Source organism: Lissotriton vulgaris, chromosome 6 (genome assembly GCF_964263255.1).
Source record: "Lissotriton vulgaris chromosome 6, aLisVul1.2, whole genome shotgun sequence".
NCBI lineage: Eukaryota > Metazoa > Chordata > Amphibia > Caudata > Salamandridae > Lissotriton > Lissotriton vulgaris.
The window spans coordinates 759,137,489-759,159,772 of NC_141694.1; positions in this window are offsets into that span (position 1 = coordinate 759,137,489).

A 22,284-nucleotide genomic window follows, 5' to 3' on the forward strand; every position below is an offset into this window, starting at 1 on the left:
GAGAGGTGAGTGTAACTTTTGACAATGGGGTTGTGTTAATTTGAGAGCCCATATTTTTACATCACTACAGATAACCTATTACCGAGCTTAGGAAGTTGAAGTACCTGTGGGTGAGCTTAGCCAACAACTGGCTGTCAGAATATTTAGCTTAGGATAAGATAATGAAAGGGATTCCAAACAAGTAATTAAGCCCAAGCTTTTAGCTGGATCTTGATTTGGACTTCCTTTTCTTGTCCCTAGAGCGTGGCCTCCCTTACTCTGAGTTTGGTCCAGGTGAGGTGAGGTAATTTCCCCAGTCAAGATGGGTGAGTAAGGAACTATCATGCTCCTTTTTTAAACTGTATTATATTGTTTTATATCCGATGCACTTATACCATCTTGCACTTTTGTAGGTGATTCATACACCGGCTGACAAGGAGGAATAAGAAAATATATCCTTTAAAGTTGTCACTGTTATTTCTTTTTCTTTTTCTTTTTCTTTATAAGTGTGAATTGCACTAGCAGTAGCAAAAGTCCATAAGAACAGAGGCCCTGATGAAAGCCAAGGGAGTATTTCCCCTGTATGGCAGAAACATGTTAGCCCCTAAGCAGTCATTTGTTTACACTGCGGTTTTGCGCTGTTCTGGTTTTTAAATAGAAAGAAACTCACAGCCATTAAAGTTTCCTTACTGCGAGTTTTCTATTCCTTTTTAACTTCACCTTCTCTTACACCTTCACTCTTTGCACTGCTCTTTGTTCCATTTGGTGATCCCACGCATGGTCAAACAAGCGATTGTGGGCTCGACCCCAGTCCTACCAGGCGGTCCTTGGAGTAGTCTCGCTGATCTGGAGACACACCAGCCCAGCCCTGTGGATGACCAGATGAGAAAAATCAGATCACCAACAAGATTTTGATGGAAATCCATCTCTGAATCTTGGATCTCACCTACTTTTGCTGGTGGTTACATGCGTTGGATTGTCAAACTTTATTTAAAGTCCATCCCGTTACCTAGTTATACATCTTGTAGACTCAATACCGTGTATGGTTCCTGAAACACATTTGTTTCTTATCAGACACCCAGATTTTTGTGTATTTATATATTGTACATTAAGGGATAATAACCTGGGTAGGTCTATAAACTTCCCTTAGACCCTCCAACCCCCGTTTATGTTTTCTCATTGTTTTCCTTCATACCACCTTTTTAGACCTGGATACTGTGATGTAGGACTTGGCCCTTTTAAGCTAAAGTCCCTAAACATTTTACTTTCCCCCTAGAACCTTTTCTAACATAGTGTTGCCAACTTAGATGCTTTGGACACTTTGCCACTGCTAAACAGTGTCAAAGTGTAAGTGTTCCCTGTATAAAATAATGGTAATTGGTTATCCATGATTGGTGTGTTTGTGTTACTCAGTAAAGTCCCTAGTAAAGTGCACTATGTGTGCCTGGGCTGGTAATGCAACTTTTACTAGTGGGCCTGCAGTACTATTTGTGCCACCCACACAAGTAGCTTTAAAAAGGGAACTCAGGCCTGCCATTGCAGGGCCTGCATGAAGTTTGTTAAACTGCCATGTTATTCTGTCAAGTGTACTCGCTTGCCAGACCTTACCCTTCCCTTTTCTATGCACATCAGACATCCCTATGGTAGGTCCAGGGTACCCCCTGGGCAGGGTGCCATGCCTGTGAAAGGAAGGACCTGTACTAAGGTGTGTGCCATGTCCTGACAGTGAAATAATCTCCATTTTCGTTTTTCACAGTTGAAAGGCTATCTTGCCCATAGGATAGAATGGGAAGGCTGTGTAATATGTTTTCCAACCTATCTTCCCAAAGGCTTAGGATGGAAAGGTGAAGTTTAGTATGCCTGAACTTACAATGTAATAACACATCTTTTTATGGAGGTGGTTTTTGCTTTGTGTGTTCAGAAGTCACCCTTTTAGAAGTGGCTGAGTTTTTGTTCTATAACATTTCTGTGTGTCTCTGCCTGGCTGTGGATTGACTGTCTGGATTTCAAAGCAATAGGATCTGGGGAATGTCTTGACCCAGGGGGGGAGGTAAGACAGCAACAGGCTGACCTGCATCCGGAGTGTAGGGGGAGGAGAAGCCCCTATAGGTGAAGAGGCCTGAGCTACTGCTATAAACCAATTGGCTCATGTCCTGCTGAGCGATTGAGAATCCAGACAGGCAGGGAGGCACCCAGAACTGGTTTGAACAGGGGTCAGTGCCGCTGAAGCATAAAGACTTCAAAGCCACTGAGGGGTATAACTATTAGGGCTGGGCGTAGTTCGCGAAGTAGCGCTAGGCATAGCTACGCGAAGTGCACTTCGCACTACGTGAGGTATGCCTAGCAATACGCGAACTGAATAGTACCCTGTTCGCACTGTGCAAGATGCTGTTTTCAATGATTGTACAGTGCGGACAATCATCCAGCACTGTGCAATCATTGAAAACGGCATCTTGCACAGTGCGAGCTGTAGTTTTCTGCCGCTCAAGTAGATTTTTACTCGAGCGGCAGCTTTCTCAAAGCGGACTGGTAGATTCTCATTGCGAGCGGTCGCGAGCATACGCGACCACTCGCAATGAGAAACCTGACCTCCCCGCGTTGAGAATTTTGCTGAGAGATTCATTTTCCACGCTCGCGATCGGCAACTTGATGTTGCTGATCGCGATCGAGGAAACAGTCACGCCAGGATGTCATTTTACTTGCTCGCGGTCGTCAACTTGACGTTGAGGATTGTGAGCAAGCAAAAAATGACCGCTGCACTACGCTACGCTACGCGTGTTTGCACTGTGCTACGTGCAGTTCGCCGAATGCGAAATAGCGCAAACTTTGTAAACTATGCAAGCGTAGCGTAGTGCTTTGCCCAGGGTTAGTAACTATGCGAGCGGAAGCTGCTGAACTTTGGAGAATGGCTTGATCAAGTGTGAACAAGACTGGAGCTACTTCGTGGTCAAGAGGACCTTTGCCAAGGAAGAAACAACTGAAGAGACTGAAGGAGAGAACTAACCTGTGCTGTGTGTTCTGGGGCTGGCCTGCAGTTTGCTGTTTTTACCAAGGAAAGGTGAAATGGACTTTGCTGTGTGCTGTGTCCCCCTGCTTGAAGGACTTTGCTGTGTGCTGTGTCCTAAAGTAACGTATCCCCAAGGGCCTGAAGTGAGCTGGCTCCCTGTTTGGAAACACAGGAACATAAAAGTTTCCAGGAGAGTCTCAGCGGCGGTGTGGGAGCGTGCCTGTTGCAGTCTGAGACCCTCGTAAGAACTGCCCTGTGATCGTGGGCGCCTAGTGTCCAAGTGAGTCTCAGTGACGCTGTTTGCGTGTGCTTTGTGCAGCCTGAGACCTGTAGGAGGATTGGCCTGTGATCTGGGGCACCTAGAATCCAAGCAAGGATAAGCGACGCTGTGTGCGTGTGCTTTGTGCAGCCTGAACCCTGTTGTGAGGATTGTCCAGTGATCCTGAGTGGTCCGGAATCCAAGCGAGTCTCATCAACGCCGTGAGCGTGTGTGTTGTGCACCGTGAGACCTTCGTGAGGACTTGCCTTGTAATCGTGTGCACCGGAATCTAAGTGAGTCTCATCGACGCTGTGAGCACTGGGATACTTTTGTGAGGATTTGCTGTGTTATCGTGTGCACCGGAGTAAAGTGAGTCTCAGTGACGCTGTGCTTGTGATCTTCATGCAGCCTGAGAGCTATGTGTGGAGTGCCTAGTGATCCTGCACTCGGAGTGAAGGATGACTCAGCGACGCTGTGTGCATGTGCTTTGTGGCAGCCTGAGATCTTCGTAAGTGAAGCCTCCTGGACTGGCAGTCCTGGAGGAGCTGAGTTGCCGGCCGAGCCGCCATTGCCATTTCACAAAGCTGCATTGGAGGCCCAGCCACTGGACGAGGAGAGGAGAGGCAGTACAGGGGATATATGACGGTACAACGCGTACCGTTACCACGCGTACCGTTACCACGCTACTTTTACCACGCAAGTCGTTACAACGACTTGCGTGGAGGGGCGCTGGATAGTAAATTATTTAATTTACTATTCCAACTCCAGTCCCCGTGGACTCTAGGGAAAGGAGTTGGATAGTAAATTAAATAATTTACTATCCTGGAGCGCCCCCCAGCGCATTTCGTTGTAACGACCTGCGTGGTAAAAGTAGCGTGCTAACGGTACCGCGCTGTAAAAAATGCGTGGTAACCGTTGCACACCCAGTACAGGGGTTGGAGTGTGAAGCTGCACTTTGGGATTACATTGTACTGTGTTGGGTCAACTGTGAGAGGCTGACTGAAGGTCAGAAAAGGAGGCAGAGAGACCACCTAAGGCCTGGTAAACGGAGTATCTGACTGACGTATTACACGTTGCATCACTTCTGTATAACAAACTACTTGATTGTCGTATGACACATTGCCTTGTTCCTGCATAACGAACTACCTGATTAGCGTATTGCGCATTGCATAATTTCTGCATACCGACATATCTGGTGGTTGTATTACGCATTTCATTGTATTACCTTGCAAAGTGCCTGATTATTGAGTTACGCATTGCATTCTTTTCATTACACTGTCTGATTGCTATGTTGCACATTACAGTATTTTTACATTGCAAAGGTACCTGATTCTAGCGTTCCGAACTGAATGACATGATATTAGAAGTACAGGAGAATGTTTAGAAGTGCTCATTGACATCACCAGAACTTAAAAGGACTAGCTGGCTTAACAACCGGCGAGGAGAAATATTACACAACCTCATATGTTGGTTTTGTAATGTGTGGTCTTATCGTATATCTTTTTACATAAAGTTTAGACTTGTTTTATAAAACTCGTGTGGAGTCTATTTGAGGTGTCATCATTGGATTATTGTGAGCGTGGTTGCAGATACTTTACACATGTGCCTTGAAGATAAGGCTGGCAGTCATGCCGAGCTACCGAGGGGGTGAGCGGGCTATCTAAGAGGGTGACCTTCCTTTCCCTGACGTGGAAACTCGGGTCCCTACTTGGCCTAAGGTACCTTCCTCAGCCAACCAGGGATCCCAGGTCTAACATGAGATTCATTTTTCTTTATAATTTTCAGGGAAAATGCTTGCAGTTGTCCCTGCCAGCCTTGTAATGTAGGCAGGTGGTTTTGTATTAAAACGGATAAAGAAAGTTAATATAAAAAAAATGTGGCTTAACCTGCATATTTTGGTGCTTTCCCGACCAAATCTCCATTTTACGCCACGTACATTTTAATAAGTTTCCCTGCTGAAATTTAGCTATGGAAAATTGTGAGATTTTGGTGCTTACCACAAAACCTGTAAATCTGATGATTCATAATAGGAGTTACATCAGACTAAACTGGAACAATTACAATTAGGGGCTTAATCACTGAAAGTCACTTATTGCAAAGTTTTACATCAGATTTAAGGGTACAGTGGTGTATACTGCAACATTTAATGAATGTGTATTGTAAAGATTTTGAAGTACATCAATGAAGGTGCATTTGAATAAAAAACCAGAGACCCCTTATCTAAATCTAAACAGCCATCGTACCTTCTAAATACATGACATAACTATTTTTGGGAACAGTTAAAATACTTGAAAAGGGCTTTGATTTTCAAAAGCAAGGTAACCAATTCCCTTTAATACATTTTTAGACGTACTTTTTTATGTTGTATTCAGCCTTAATATTTTCTTGAAACCTTTATTTTCATTTGACTAATTACATAATTTGTACTCTGCCCAAACGTAGGATTTAAAATATAACTGGCTGGGGCTGACTTTGCTAATAAGAGTTTATTTCTTCCCAAAACAACCTTTTTAGCAACATTATGATAATGACAGACTGGGGAAAAACATAATGTTCAGAAATACACCTTTAGTTTGCATGCAGATTGTTGGTGCCAGTCCATAGCTCACTGTGCTTTATTTGGAATGTAATTTATAATCTGAAAGTAATAAAAACATTTCTGTGACATAAGCAGTAGCCAACTGAGGTAGCTATATACTATATAATGCTGTGATCTTCATGGTACACATGCTTTGCAGCAGGCATATTAATCCTCTGCGCTACTTTATGATGAGCAAAAACTGCCACTAGACAAAACTCCATCTCTCTCCATCAGGTGCATTAAACTCACCATCATCTTGACATTTTTTTTGTTGCCTGAAAATTGCTGGACATACAAGGAACTTTGCAGCAGGTGCTTTTAAACCCATAATATATTTGAAAAGAGCACCACTCTCCCTGAGAACTGTGCCCGGACAGTGGCACCTGTAACACCGCCCTAAAACCAGCCCTGGTCTCCCGCAGGAATGCTTGAACGAATACAGACTTTGCTGGTGCGGCGCTGGGTCAGGTCTGCCGCTGCACCGCCAAAGTCGTGGTCAGACCGCCCGCCAGATTATGAGTGTAAGTCGGGTCTGGTGGGCTTTTATGCACCGCAACAGGATCAGCCAAACAGTTCTTGAAAGGCATGGACTAAAAAGTCTATGGCGTGCAGGAACTGGTGTGCTTTCACACAGGGGGACACATGTTGTGCCCCGCTGTGTGCATTTACATGTGGTGGAGGCACAAGGGGCTCTGCAAGGGCTCCTTTGTTTCCTTTCCTCCACAGTGCTCATGGAGTAAGGACCTCCGTGACACCGCCAGTGGAGAGGAAACTCGTAATTTGCTTGGCGGGACCAAGGTAGTCCTGCCAAGCATATTATGGCCTCCTGAGCGCTACAACACCACCAGGGAACAGCAGTTCCTTGATAGCGGGGCTGTGGCAGTCCGATGGCCCAAATTATAATGGTTGGTTGGAAGACCACCGCCCCCCCATGAGTCTAGTGATCTGTGGACCGCCAGATTAGTAATGCAGCCTGCGTGAAGAACATGCAAAGTGCGCATGGCTGTTTGGTCGGCCCAAGAGTCATGTACACTTAGAGTGGGCAAACCACTCCTCCCCTGTCGTGCTCTGAGAGCGGAGCAGCCCCACCTGCCCCGGCCGCAAAGCAGCAGGAACAAATAAAATGATAATAACACTGAGTTATTATCATTTTATTTTTCCTTTAGTTACACTGCTTAAAAGCTGTGGGGCAACACTCCTCCACCTTACTGGAGAAGCCACCACTACGTAGATCTCTGCAGTCCCTTACATGCAGGGGTATCAACACCATTCACTGAGATCTCTGTTCAGTCCGGCGCCTTCCTATATATGGAAGCAACCTTTCTGAGTTTGAATTGTTATCTGGGGCTGTATTACGCATAGTCATTGTTTGCGCCGGGTGCATCGTTTAAAAGGTGTACCCGGTACAAACAATGACAATGCACCCTATTAGGATGTATGCTCTGCCCACAGGGCAGCCGCGAACTCGCTCTGCCCTGAGGATAGCACTTTTATGTGAAAACATGGAGCGTCTGCTGGCAGCCGCTCCATGTTTTCACAGTGCAGACGGCAACCCTCCTGCACTTTTGAAGGGGATTTAGAGATCCCCTTGCAGGCGCGTGCAGCCAGGGACTGCACCCGCCTGCACGGGGATGTCTGGAGGGTCCATAGGACCCCCTTTCTCGCCTTCAGAGGGCTGCTCTCTGGGGACGCACTCACATTGCACCACCACCTAGAAGGTGGTGCAATGTGAGTGCGCCCCCCTAAGAGCTTCTTTGCCTCTGCGCCCACGTCTGTAATATGGCTTGGACGCAGAGGCAAAGGAATTCCCTCATTTGCATAGGGCACGCCGCTATGCAAATGAGGGAACACCCTCTGAAGGTACCGCTGGCGCTGTAAGTGCAGCAGTGCTATCGGTATTACTGAAGAGGATGAACAAGCATCTGCGCCCCCTTTTGTAATACTAAAGTGCCCCGGGGGCACGCAAAGATGGCACAAACGCCCGTTGCACCCCCACAGCACTTATTGTAATACTGCCGCAGGTATCCAGAAACATAATTTTGCAGGGGCCTGGTAATTCTGTAAGAAACAGCTTTATGGTCTCATTCAATTGCAGAACTAACCCTCCTGCTGTAAAGATAGGTCTACATTTACTAGCATTTAAATGTTTTTACATCCAAGACTCATTAATAATTTTCACACTATATCAGGAATAGACATCCTCTCCCATTGCAAGTATTTCTATTACCCTGGGCCAAGTTACATCCTACTAACTCGGCAATGACAATAGATTGAACATGTAATAAGTACCTCCAGGAACAATCTAGCCCCCGAAGTGAGTAACTCCCTACGCTACGCAATTGTTTAGTAATTTGTGTGAAACTGGCCCTCACTGGCAACCCATGCCTCAAATTGAAATCAAAAGTTTAACAACTCTTCATAAGTCCATTTCTATCGCTACTAGTGACATTTTTCTAAAGTTCCTTCAAAACTCAAAACATGGGTCTCCTCTGGTTTAACTCATTAACAGACCTTTGTAAACAAAGTGGCATGCAAACGCTTTGAATTATATGGATCAGACTCATTAACCGCGAATATGAGGCTTATTTTAAGCTGTAGCACTATTAAGCAGCCTCGGCTGGCATTAAAACTGCAATCTCTTCATTCCTGCCTCGCATGTTATCCAGCAGCTCTATGTGAAGACTGTTGAGAGAGATTAAGGACCCTCCTAATGTGGTGATGTGACTCTCTGTTTTTCACTCAGCTGTCCGATTTAACAGCCCGGAGTCTAGAGTTACAAAACCGTTTCTAACTTTGTGCCTGTCCCAAGGCACCAGGGCCGAGGCACATGATTTATAATTTATGGGGACACCGAGTTGTCACTTTGACGGCAGGTGTTGAGAAAGTGGCGAGCAGCCTGGGCAAAGAAAAAGACTCTGACCTCATGAGGAAATACTCCAAAATGGCGGCTCACGTGGTCACAGAACAGCATTGACATAAGCGGACCTTTAAAAATAAAGGCATAGGTCACCATGGAGCATTACTAAATGGAAAATTGAGCTGCCTCACAAGAGCATGCTGGGAAAACATTGCATATTGCCCGAGCTTACTCTGGTCGTTATTGTCTATTGCCGCACTGCTGCTGCACGCTAAGATGCAGCAGACTAACAGCCAGATTCATCAAAGTAAATTCAGCTCGCAAAGGGCCAGATTCTGAGAATCTGGCCCTTTGCGAGCGCTATTTTTGCATTTGGGATTCATCATCCCAAATGCAAAAATCGCAATTCTAGAAATCGCTAAATTGCGATTAATTGCATTTAAGGAATCTCAATTTGAGATTCCTTAAATGCAATTCATGAACCATTTAAAAATTGCGAATTCGCAATCTGAGGCCGCTATTTACCGCAAAGTCTAACTACGTGGTAAATAGCGAAAACTTAGAAAAATTCACTTTTGGACATGTGTGTGTGCACACGTGTACATTGCCATTTCAGGGGTGCTACAGGGTGTCCTTTGGACACCCTGGCACCCTTGAAATTGCTTCCTTATTTGCGATTCTCTAATTGCTAATCGCAAATAAGGAATGACTCCCCATTCATTCCGATGGGCTTTTAGGCCCATAGGAATGAATGGGAAGGCCATTCCTTATTTGCGATTCGCAATTAGCGAATCGCAAATAAGGAAGCTGTAGAAATCGCATAAAATATTGCGATTTCTACATGCATCCCGTTTTGCGAGTCTTTAATAGCGATTCCTTAAAATTCGCTATTAAGGACTCGCAAAACGTTACTTTGATGAATCTAGGGGTAAGTTTCTAAAAAGGACGCATTTTGCCAGTGATTCAGAAGCAAAGAAGGATGCAAGCGAAACATAAACTTAATTAAATTGTATATTTTTATTTTATTTTCTCTTTCCTTGCGGTGTCATTCAAGGACTGTGTTCCTATGCAAAGAAAAAAAAACAGCAGTAATTCATAGCTTATTATATTTGCACAGTTACAGATAGCATTTCGAAAAAAAATCTGTTTAAGTTACCATCCTCGATTTTAGTTAGAGGCCATGGGCCAGATGCATCAAGCATCCATTTTGCGATTCCTTATTAGCGAAAAATAAGGAATCGCTAATAAGGAATAGCAAAATGGAATGCATCAACCAATCACTATAAAAATAGCGATTCCTTAGAATTCCTTAATTGCGACTCGCAAATTGCGAGTCGCAATTAATGAATACCTCCCCATTAATTCCTATGGGCCTAGAGGCCCAAAGGAATGAATGGGAAGACAATCTCAATTTGCGAATCGCAATTAGCGATTCGCAAATTGAGATTGCGGGTTCAAGGGTGCAGGGGTGTCCAAAGGACACCCTGTTACACCCCTGAATGTGATCTGTGCACATATGTTGCGCACACACATGCCCTTAGGGCATGTGTGTGCGCAACATGAAACTTTGAAAAATGCACAAAAGTGCATTTTTCAAAGTTTTTGCAAATTACCATGAAGTTCAACTTCATGGTAATTTGCTACTCCTATTAGCGAATTCGCTATTTTTGATACTTTCATGCATTGGATTTAAGGAATCTCAATTTGATATTCCTTAAATGCAAACAATCGCAATTTAGCGAATTCTCTATTTGCGATTTTTGCATTTGGGATGATGCATCCCAAATGCAAAAATTGCACTCGCAAAGGGCCAGATTCTGAGAATCTGGCCCTTTTGCGAGCGCATTTCGCTTGATGCATCTGGCCCCATGTTCTTAATTTGGCAAATGATAGAAATTGGGGGAAATTAAAGTGTTTTACCTTTTCACGAGACTTGATTGGGAAGAAAAAAAGCAACTGAACAATCTGCTGCACCTGAACATCACACGCCAGTGATTTGGTCCCACAGACGATGGAACGACGACAAATGCACAGGCTCTGGCAACAGGATGCTGCCACTGGACACATAAGCTGGTACTCTGTTCCAGCTTGAGGGAGAGCTTACTGAGATTTAATAGATACATGTGTGTTCTTCTATGGTATTTACAGAACATAGTGCTGAATATTGCTCATTTCCTCTTAGCTGGAGCAAGCCTGGGGAGCATGCAGCAGCTATGCCAGCATCCGCTGCTTGAGTTGACCGGCTTTGCCTGCTACCAGGATACATAAGCTATTCCATGGAGTACAGAGACAGAGACAGTGACTAGAAGCCCTCTTCTTCCTCACCAGCGACCAGAAGTGGGCTGTCCCAAGAAACCCTTGTTACATGCAAATGATCTATGTAGCAATTCTGACTGATAATGAAACTCTTTCCTTGCAAAGCTTTAATTATTAATGATTCTGCAGAGTTTGACTCTGTGTGCAGAGGTTCAGCACCCAGTTGGACTTCTTACATGCTGGATTGAGAAAGTGTCTGAGTGCTTTAAGTTTGTGCGCGTTTTGTTTTGTGCGCTCACACACTGTGCCCCTTCATCATTGAGAGCAGACCTCTAAGTTTACAGTCGCCAACATTTTTCTGGGATCCATAGGTCACAATATGTGCATATTCATAGGAGCTAGCTACCTTTAATTCTTAACCTGGTGATAAGTTCAACTTGTTAGCCTCTTTCTCCAACACTGAGCACTTCCTTTGACTTTGCAGACTTATTTGATCATTGTTTCATAATTTACCATAATATTTCTTTGTTTCAGCAAGCAAACAATTGGTGTTCTCCAGCATCACAACTGTGTCTGGCATGGGCTAGCACACCTAATGTAAAGAATCCAGGTTTGGTTGGAACTTAGCAATCCTCTATAATAGTCCAGTACTCTTAATCAAGTAGTGATCGTGAAGAGCATATATTTGTGAAAAGTATGTGAATTATCTAGCTGATTCTCAGAATAACGGCAAGTGTAGATGATCCCAGAAGTCCACCCATGAGCCTCCCATGCATTCACAATGGACTACAAGGGGAAACCATGAACTTCTTCAGGGATGGGGAGGTGTACATCAGTCTCCATCACCACTCTCCCAGGGCTGTCACAAGTGGCAAAGGGTGTGGGGCCTGAGGCTTTCTGCCTCGGCCCCACATCTTCTAAGGTCCTGCTCTCCTTCAGCAACATCTTGTTATTGATTATAATTGCTTGTCTTCATTAATAGTGAGGCAGCTTATGTGGCCAGATCACTACATGGATCTAGCCACAATGTTTAGCTTTTCTGGCCTTACATTGTTTAATACTACGAAACATGTGGACATGGCTCCATGTAAAAATGAAAAACACCCATTTAGCCCCAATAAGAATTCTCTGCCCCCCCCCCCATGGAAATGGGTTGTGCATGCCCTAAGAGGAGACAACCTTTGTATTACGCATATTTCTAATGCTTGAGTATCCTGGGAAAATCTTCCTGACATGTTTCATAAAGTTGGGGCGAATCCTAGGAGCTCCCAAAGAAGAGTGATGTGCACCAGGCACTCATTTGGAATCTATCAACTCTCAGTTCACATAGCATGAATTTATATATATTATCATGCTTACATCCATCACCACCATTAAAGGCACTGCTGCCTCATAAATTATAGAATTAAACATATATGGTGACCCAGTATACCAAAGAGGGTGTCCGGGTGTGTCATCAATGTAAAATAGTGTTCCCTCTGGATTCATTTAGACAAACTACAGAAAAAAATAAAATTCTACCTTCAGGGAGAACCATGAAATCAAAATTGAGCCCAGAATAATAAAAAAATGGGGGAGGGGGAACGATCAAAAGGACTAGGAAGTGTATACGCACTTCTTAAAGTACAGCTAGTATATCACAGTAAAGTGGCAAAGTGAGTCGAGTAGAGCTAGGCTGGTATAAAAGAAGTGGAAAATATGTTGCGGGACTAAAGGCCAGAATATGTAGCACTGGAAGCAAAATACTGGTTGCAGTTTTTGAGACCAGTGTGTTATTTTGTGAACCAACTTATGCACCAATAGGTCGGTTTGCAAAAGGCTGATTCCAGGTGGATCGCAATTCAACCTATCTTGTAAATATTAATGAGATGGTCACACTTTGTGACCCACTAGGAATCACAGTCATCAAAGGGATGATGATCTGCTTTTGTACCACTTTTGGCCGACATAAGTGTGGCAGGGTATGCTCAGACTTGAGTCCCTTGCTCACTTTGCCACTGGATTCAAGCAAGCCGGGCTGAAGACGGCTGGAATGCCAGAAACCGGTCCTCGGAAGCTTGCTTCCAGTCCAGGGAAGACATGGCTTGGTAGTTCGGGCTGGACTGTTCCCATGAGGCACAGGGTCAGGCTGATTTGCATATAGCCATGTCTGAACTGGGGTGGCAGAGTGGGCTTAAGAACGGTGATGGATTAAACCCAGATCTTTTGACTGGGTGTGAGTGTTCGATTTATTCAGATGCTCTGTCCATCACCACCCCCTTTTGTACCACTTTTGGCCGCCATAAGTGTGGCAGGGTATGCTCAGACGTGAGTCCCTTGCTCACTTTGCCACTGGATTCAAGCAAGCCGGGCTTAAGACGGCTGGAATGACAGAAACCGGTCCTCGGAAGCTTGTTTCCGGTCCAGGGAAGACATGGCTTGGTAGTTCGGGCTGGACTGTTCCCATGAGGCACAGGGTCAGGCTGATTTGCATATAGCCATGTCTGAACTGGGGTAGCAGAGTGGGCTAAAGAACGGTGATGGATTAAACCCAGATCTTTTGACTGGGTGTGAGTGTTTGATTTATTCAGATGCTCTGTCCATCACCACCCCCTTTTGTACCACTTTTGGCAGCCATAAGTGTGGCAGGGTATGCTCAGACGTGAGTCCCTTGCTCACTTTGCCACTGGATTCAAGCAAGCCGGGCTGAAGACGGCTGGAATGCCAGAAACCGGTCCTCGGAAGCTTGCTTCCAGTCCAGGGAAGACATGGCTTGGTAGTTCGGGCTGGACTGTTCCCATGAGGCACAGGGTCAGGCTGATTTGCATATAGCCATGTCTGAACTGGGGTGGCAGAGTGGGCTTAAGAACGGTGATGGATTAAACCCAGATCTTTTGACTGGGTGTGAGTGTTCGATTTATTCAGATGCTCTGTCCATCACCACCCCCTTTTGTACCACTTTTGGCCGCCATAAGTGTGGCAGGGTATGCTCAGACGTGAGTCCCTTGCTCACTTTGCCACTGGATTCAAGCAAGCCGGGCTTAAGACGGCTGGAATGACAGAAACCGGTCCTCGGAAGCTTGTTTCCGGTCCAGGGAAGACATGGCTTGGTAGTTCGGGCTGGACTGTTCCCATGAGGCACAGGGTCAGGCTGATTTGCATATAGCCATGTCTGAACTGGGGTAGCAGAGTGGGCTAAAGAACGGTGATGGATTAAACCCAGATCTTTTGACTGGGTGTGAGTGTTTGATTTATTCAGATGCTCTTTCCATCACCACCCCCTTTTGTACCACTTTTGGCAGCCATAAGTGTGGCAGGGTATGCTCAGACGTGAGTCCCTTGCTCACTTTGCCACTGGATTCAAGCAAGCCGGGCTGAAGACGGCTGGAATGCCAGAAACCGGTCCTCGGAAGCTTGTTTCCGGTCCAGGGAAGACATGGCTTGGCAGTTCTGGCTGGACTGTTCCCATGAGGCACAGGGTCAGGCTGATTTGCATATAGCCATGTCTGAACTGGGGTGGCTGAGTGGGCTAAAGAACGGTGATGGAATAAACCCATATCTTATGACTGGGTGTGAGTGTTTGATTTATTCAGATGCTCCGTCCATCACCACCCCCTTTTGTACCACTTTTGGCCGCCATAAGTGTGGCAGGGTATGCTCAGACGTGAGTCCCTTGCTCACTTTGCCACTGGATTCAAGCAAGCCGGGCTGAAGACGGCTGGAATGCCAGAAACCGGTCCTCGGAAGCTTGTTTCCGGTCCAGGGAAGACATGGCTTGGCAGTTCGGGCTGGACTGTTCCCATGAGGCACAGGGTCAGGCTGATTTGCATATAGCCATGTCTGAACTGGGGAGGCAGAGTGGGCTAAAGAACGGTGATGGATTAAACCCAGATCTTTTGACTGGGTGTGAGTGTTTGATTTATTCATATGGTCTGTCCATCACCACCCCCTTTTGTACCACAATCTGCTAAAGGCAGCAGATCACCAGGTCTGTGATTGTTTTTAAATAAAGCAATGTTTTTTAATGCAGCCCGTTGTGCTTAAAGAAAAATGGGATGCTTTAACAAAAACATTTTTAAAAAATAGGAAGTTTTTAAGAGTAGGCAGTGGTCCACTGGACCTCTGCTTTCTCTTTCACAAACGGAAAGGGGTGCCTTAGGCGAGGGGTTGCCTACCCAAGGCGTTTGTTGCAGGGCCTGGCCTCAGGCCAGATTGTGCACACAATCCCACATCGCACATGTTCAGGGTTGGTATAGTACAGAATGGAAATAATCCACTACTTTACGTTAAACTAAATTCTAGAAATAGACTGGAAAATCTAAAGGTTAAAGTGATGTTATAGTTAGGTATTTTAATACTATCTTAGTTTAGTAAAGTAATGTTACAGTTAGGTGAAAATTTTACCTACGACATATCATTTGAAACAAAACAAAAACACTGAAATTCACCAGGTATAGTTAACTGAAGTAACTAAAACTTGCACCATGAAGTAACTAGAACACATGCCCTCACCATGCACTGCTTATATCTCATATACTACCTCTCTCATCACATGTTCAGTGACAGCATCAATAACATCACTGATGACATCTGAAATTACATGATTTATAACAACACTGCATGATGGAGGGGGCACAAGTTATAGTTATAGTTGATGTCTTCAATTATGTAATGTGAGATTTCCTCAGTGATGTCTTCAATGATGTCATTGAACATGTCTTGAGTGATGCAACCTGTGAAGTCATAAGCAGTGCATGGTGTGGGCACAAGTTATTGTCTGTTCAGTAAACTATAACTGCCGTCTAGTTATAACCCATTTTCAAGCAGTGGGTAAGGGTACCAGAGCCCAGATGGAGAGGCACGGTGAGGTGGGATTTACCCCTGACCTGTGTTCAGCCTCTGGGTACAGACCCAGGGCTGAGTGGCCAGTCTTCAGGTACCACCCCCAGAATCTTGGGAAGGAAAGTAAAGGAAGGGTACCTAACACTGGAAGAGAGGCCAACCCAATGTCCCCTCTTGGAGGTTACACGTGGCAGTTGGTGGGTTTTGGCTCTTGACACTGGCATATGTCAGTGGGCTCTGTTGGTTGCTGTCCTTATGAGCAGAATTTTCCTTTGGTTGGGGACAGAAGACTGATCTGAAGGGTGGAATGGGGCACATCCCTTTGTTGGCCATGGTGCTACTGTCTGCCTTCTGGGATGCATCTGTGTTAGAAATTTGGTTTCTAGTGGGCAGAGGTATGAACCCTGTCCAAGAATAAACCACCATCCTAGTCAGGGTAAGTCAGATACACACCCTAAATTAACCTGTGCTCATCCTCTGGTAGGTTGGCACATATGTAGCCACAGAGCAGTCAGGCAATGTGTAAAGTATTTGTGCAACATTTAATACAGCAAAAAAGTGAAACTACCACACAAAGATACCACACCTAGTTAGAAGAATAGATCTTAATTTAATTAACAAAATAAGACCAAAATTACAAAAATCCAATTAGTAGAACCAGAGTTATGAATTCTTCACAAATATCTGTAAATGTAGTGCTTGAAAGCATAAGGCAACAACCAGGACTAACTGTTTGCTCTTGACCAGGTCAAATCAAAAATTTCAGGCCGACAGCAATGGAGCTTGGGTCAGATAAAGGAACTAACCTTGTCCCTCTGAAAGAGTACCTTATTGCACCGTCAGCAGGGCCGATGCGTGGAGCAGAGGAGGCAAATGGTTTTCATCGATACCTTTGGGTGTAGGCAATGGGCTGGTTCCCAGCTGCCCAAATCAAGATGCGTTGTTGTGGTCTCCTTCATCTGTAGGTGATGCGTCACCGTCGAGCCATATAGCCGGCATTGCGATGCCTTCATCCTCTGCGGTAACTGCGATTCTTCAGCAAAGAGGGTTTTAACCAACGCAACGACAGCAATGCATGGATTTTGGTTGATACAGCACTTTAAGCCCACTTCCAAGGGCTCAGGACTGGTTTGGTACCACTTGGGAGGGCAAGACTCATAGTTGGCAGAGTCAAGGTGTTGTAGCAGGGTTGTTAGAAGTCAGAAGAACTGTGTTAAATCCATTGTTCTTTAGCTCACCATGCCACCCCAGTTTAGACCCAGCCAAATGCATATCAGTCTTGACCCTGCTCCCATGAGGGGTATGCCCAGAAGGGGGTCGTTGGCTCACTGTTCCACTGGATTCAAACCAGCTTGGCTGATGAGAGGTGATGCATCGAAACTAGTCCCAGTATGCTTGTTTCTGGCCCAGGGAGGACCTGGCTTGGCAGTTCGGTCTGGACTATTACCATGAGCTGAGCTACTGCCTGGACATGCAGCTTGACCTTCCCAGTCTTTCTGGCCTCTTCTGGAGTGAGTTCCTGACCCCCAAGAAGTGCACCTCAAGTCCTGGACCCTTGATGTGGCCTCAGTTGAGTTCCTCACCAAAGAAAAGGAGAAATCCTGAAGTTCTGGGCACTTAGCAAATGCAAACGGGCCATTCACACCAGGCTATGGGCGCTTGTGTTGCCTGCCAAGCGAAATTCTGGCAAACCTAACTCAGCAACCCTCAACGATGCCTGGCAGCACAAGATCTGCACTCTGTGCTACATCAACAACTCACTATGAATGCCAGTGCAAAGCTCCAGCAATGACCTTCCACGATGGGCAACAACATTTTCGCTCTACATCGATGACCTTGCTCTCCCTCCTCCTCACATCCTCTTCCACTGTGAAGTGAAATATTTGGACTGGACTTTGAAGATAACTCTTCTAGCAGGACTAATCTGGTCCCTGTATTCAGGCTATGCACCATCACGACTGACCAGATCTTGTGACTTATACCCAATCTTGCATGAGCGGATAACCTTTAGTGGCACTTTGCGCTTTTAGGTGATTTCCTTACCTGTAGCCTTTAAAACTGAAAATCCCCACATCTACTGATGGATTTTTGTTGTTTTGGTGCCAAATAATGTATTAAATATTACTCTATTGCTCTACTTTGGTGTGGGATTTTACTTGTGTAGTGTTTTCACTTTATTACTGTTTGAAGAGCTGCATACATGTTTTTCATATTGCCTCTTAAGTAGGCCTGACTGCTTTGTGCAAAGTTACCAGAGGTTTGAGGACAAGTTAATTAGGGATTTGCTTGTGTCTCACCATGACTTAGATTGTGGTTGCTGCTTCAGTATGGTTTCTGCTCCTCAATGAGTGATCCAATTTCCAGCAGTCATTATAATATTCAGTGAATATATGTGCATAGTAAAGTATGAACATATTCTGCTGATTTAAATTGTCACTTCAAGAAGGAGGACCATTTGCTCAGTAGAAACCTAATGAATGAGATGCAAGTGTTACAACTTATATATACTAAAGAGTAGGTACCCCCTAAAAATTGGGAGAAAGGGGAAAAACAAAAAACTGAAAAAATTGCTCCAAGAGCACTCCCACTCAACCTATTTTGCTTTGATTCTGGCTAGAAAAGCTCCTTGGGCAGTCCCTTTGCTTAAATCAACACATCAAATACAGCACTGCTTTATACATTTGGCTATTGTTATTTATTTATAAAATTAGTTTGTTTCCATTTTTTTCAGAGAATAAAAGATAATTTTCAAAATACACATACAGATCTTTTTTGTTTTTTATACAAGGAAAGAAGGACGCTTTTCTAATTAACCCTAATTCGATAATTCGAAATGTAATACATGGTAAAACCTATTTATATGAAAAAAAACTATACTATGGTCAGCCTCACACCACAACTAACTCACAAAACATCACAGCCTAACTTAGCACACTCACGCATTCATACTTCACACACATATTTCACCCAGTTTGAAAGGCATACACTGTTGAACACATGGAAAGGACATTTCATTTAGTGTCCATGGTTGCTTTGCCTCCTGGGGGTCCAATAGGTCAGGTCGACGTACGTTTCGGTGGGTAAACTTTATTTTCAGCCACCTTCTTCAGGACCTTGTATTGTAGGGAAAATTTATACTGAAGAATAGAAGGGGTATCATTAATAAATAATCTGTTTTCACAGTCTCTAACATAATATGATTATAGAGAGGCCTGGTTTAAAGACGCCCTAAAACTTTACAATCGCATTACCAGGCTCAGTCCACTAGGTAGACCAGGAGTAACACGGACGATTGTAGCCGGCTACACACCTCATCCTGTCATCGAAGTCATGTCAAATGATGAATTACTCACTCAACTCAAAGGGTTTATCAAAATGTACAGACAATTAGTCCAATATGTAAACTTTCACAGTTCAACCACCATTAACCATTACAAATCAAACCTCTCACCAGGGCAACCTAAAAAATACTCCACAGACTTTAGACACAGTCATGGGTAAAATGCCCGCAAAACGTGAACAAATTCCGTTCTGGATAGCACAAAAAATTACTCAAATCGAAGCAGTATTTCCTAATACTAGCCCTTATGAGAAACATAGAATCCTAACAATCTGTCTACCAATGAGGATCACACCACATCTGGAAGACTGCCCCACTTGGGGCACAGTCTTTGCTGCCATCTATACTAAAACACATGGTGTTCCGTCTATTGCGGTAATACCTGATGTCCTGAAACCAATTCAAAACGAATACTGGGCAGAGCCTGCTTTAAATTTAGGTATGAAATTACTGAAAAACTTCAACCAGGTCTCAACAATAATATTATCTAGTATTAAAGGGGAGGCAGCATCAGTGGCGATCCGCCAACGCTTAAGGGAATTTGATGTAACAGATCATCTACACAAACTACCCAGAATAATTGAAAAATCCTATGAAGAATTAGGCAGAGACAGTTTGGGGGGGAAACCAGTTAAACCACAACTGTGTGGAGTACCTGAAAAGGACTCTATTAAACAGAATCCTACATCTTCTAAAAAGAAGTGGGAAAATAACAAACAAAATTCAAAAGAGAAACATTCTCAATCCTGAGGTAGGTCTCCTCAAAAGGAGCCCTCTGAAATGAGGTATAACCTCAGGAGTAGGGATGATTTGAAAAAACCCGACGCTCCTCTCATACCTTTCAGATATCCTAACAGACATCCAAAAGAAAAGGACGGTCAGATCAAAGAGAAGAGCGCTTTAAGTCCAAAGATGATCAACACGTTCAGAAAAACAAACCAAAACCTCAATTTTCCAAGAAGAAGATAGCAGGTCTGAAGATCATACATGCCGAGAATTCTGAGAACACAACTCAAGAACGGAGAATGGGTGCAGACAATGCTGGACAGTGCAGGAGAAGTAACAATAGCACACCAGAACCTGAAGGAACTTCTAGAGACAGTGGACTTGAATGAGTACATACACGTAGAAACTGTTGACACCAGGGTTAGTTCTCCACAAAAGTTATATGAAATAACACTCTGAATGGAGGGGGACATGCCAAGAAAAGTGAAAGCACTCTTCTGGGAGTGACTTTCAAAGGGTTATGATATACTTCTAGCAGAACAGGACTGGCCACCAGAATTTGTCAGGGAGTGCCCACATGTCGAAGACATCATTATGCCAGCCTTCTCCAACCATGTTCCAGTACATTTAAAATATACTTATGCAGGGAAATGGACACTTGGCCAAGCCCCAGCATTATGCAAAAACCAAGTTGGATGGGATGAGGACTCACCTCAACACAAGATCCCGTTAAAAAATCAACCAACTGCACAAAGGCAGTATCCAATTAAGCAAGAGGATAAAAAACAGGTCAGGCAGATCTTAGATCAACTTGAATACCAAGGGGTGATTGAAACATGCACCTACACAATGAACAATTCTTTGTTTCCTGTTTCCAAACCAGACAGCACATATCGTTTAGTTTTGGATTACAGACACCTGAACGCTTATTCAAAGATATTTGCAGTGCAAAATGCACATAGTATAGCATTAATTAATAACATTGTGCACAAAAAATATAAAACCACATTAGACATTTCTAACGGTTTCTTTTGTCAAAACATAGTACCTGAAAGCAGGTACTTAACAGCTTTCTCAGTAATGGGAACTGAACGTCACTTCCCTCGACTCCCACAAGGGTTCAAGAACAGCCCGGGATTATTCTCAGCAAGAGTAACAGAGTTACTACAAATTTATGATGAAGAGGTATTGTCATATGTCGATGTTATCTATCTGACAGACGATGACCTGGATAGGCGTGGTGCCGTGGCCAGAGTGACTGACTCCGGAATCTGGGGATTACGGTTCGATCCCCGGGGCCGGCGGTAGATTAGCCCAGCACCATGTGACTCTGGGCAATAGCTTGCTTAATTTTCCTGACGGCCCCCAGCGCCTAGAGACCCTAACGGGTTATCGTTTGCGCTTTACAAATGTGGATTATTATTATATAGGCGCCTGAATACGGAGAATACCATTACACTGGGCTTCCCCTACAAATTCAATTTCAAGAAATTAAGAATTGTCCACCTCAATGTCTTTTTTCTAGGATATGAACTTTCAAGTGAAGGTAAAAGCCTGGCAGCTAACTTTTTAGAAAAGTGTGCGCTGCTCCAACCTACAAAAACGCTAAAAAACATAGTCGATTCTAGGTTTCCTGAAATTTGGAAGAACTTACATTCTAAATTACGCAGAAAGTGTTAAACCTCTCTCCGAATTAATCAAACCTGATTTCCAAATCAAAAATTGGACACAGGAACACACAGATATCCTGCGTTCACTTCAAGCTGACATGCTAGCAACAAATCACTTACAAACACGCGCAAACGTGCACAATTTTGTTATCCGAATCATTCAAGGGTCAATGCGGATTCACTTACTTAACTTTTAATGAAGGTGAAAAAGTGCCAATTGCATACAAATCACATTTGTATACACAAGAAAATGCAATTTACATAAACAGAAAACGTTCTGACAGCAGTTCAAACCGCTGTAGCAAAAGAAAGAGCTCTAGCTCAGGGGAAACGCATAATTGTTGTTACTCCAGAACCAGCCATAGAGGCAGTTACAAACACTTTATATCCAAGATGGATACAATGGGTTAATTCTTTTGCTGCGACAGATGTTGAATATGATCCTTATTTAAAAACACAAGCATTCCTGCAATACGAACACAAGTATCGTCTGCCTATTAAGATTCTCCCTCATGACCAGTACTAATTTATAATTTATACTGACAGATCTGCATAACCCGCTACGGTGAGTAAACAAGCCTATAGTGCAGCATGCGCTATCGTTAAAGGTCATATGCATGATTGCAAATTCCGACCGATGGTCACAAAAACACAATCTCTAGGAGATTGTGAACTACAAGCATTCAAATTGGCACTTGAAATACAGATCGCAAATTCCCCACACTCATAGTGTGCGATTCTTTACTGTGTTCAATCATACAATGAATATTCACAGAATAGGCTTCAAA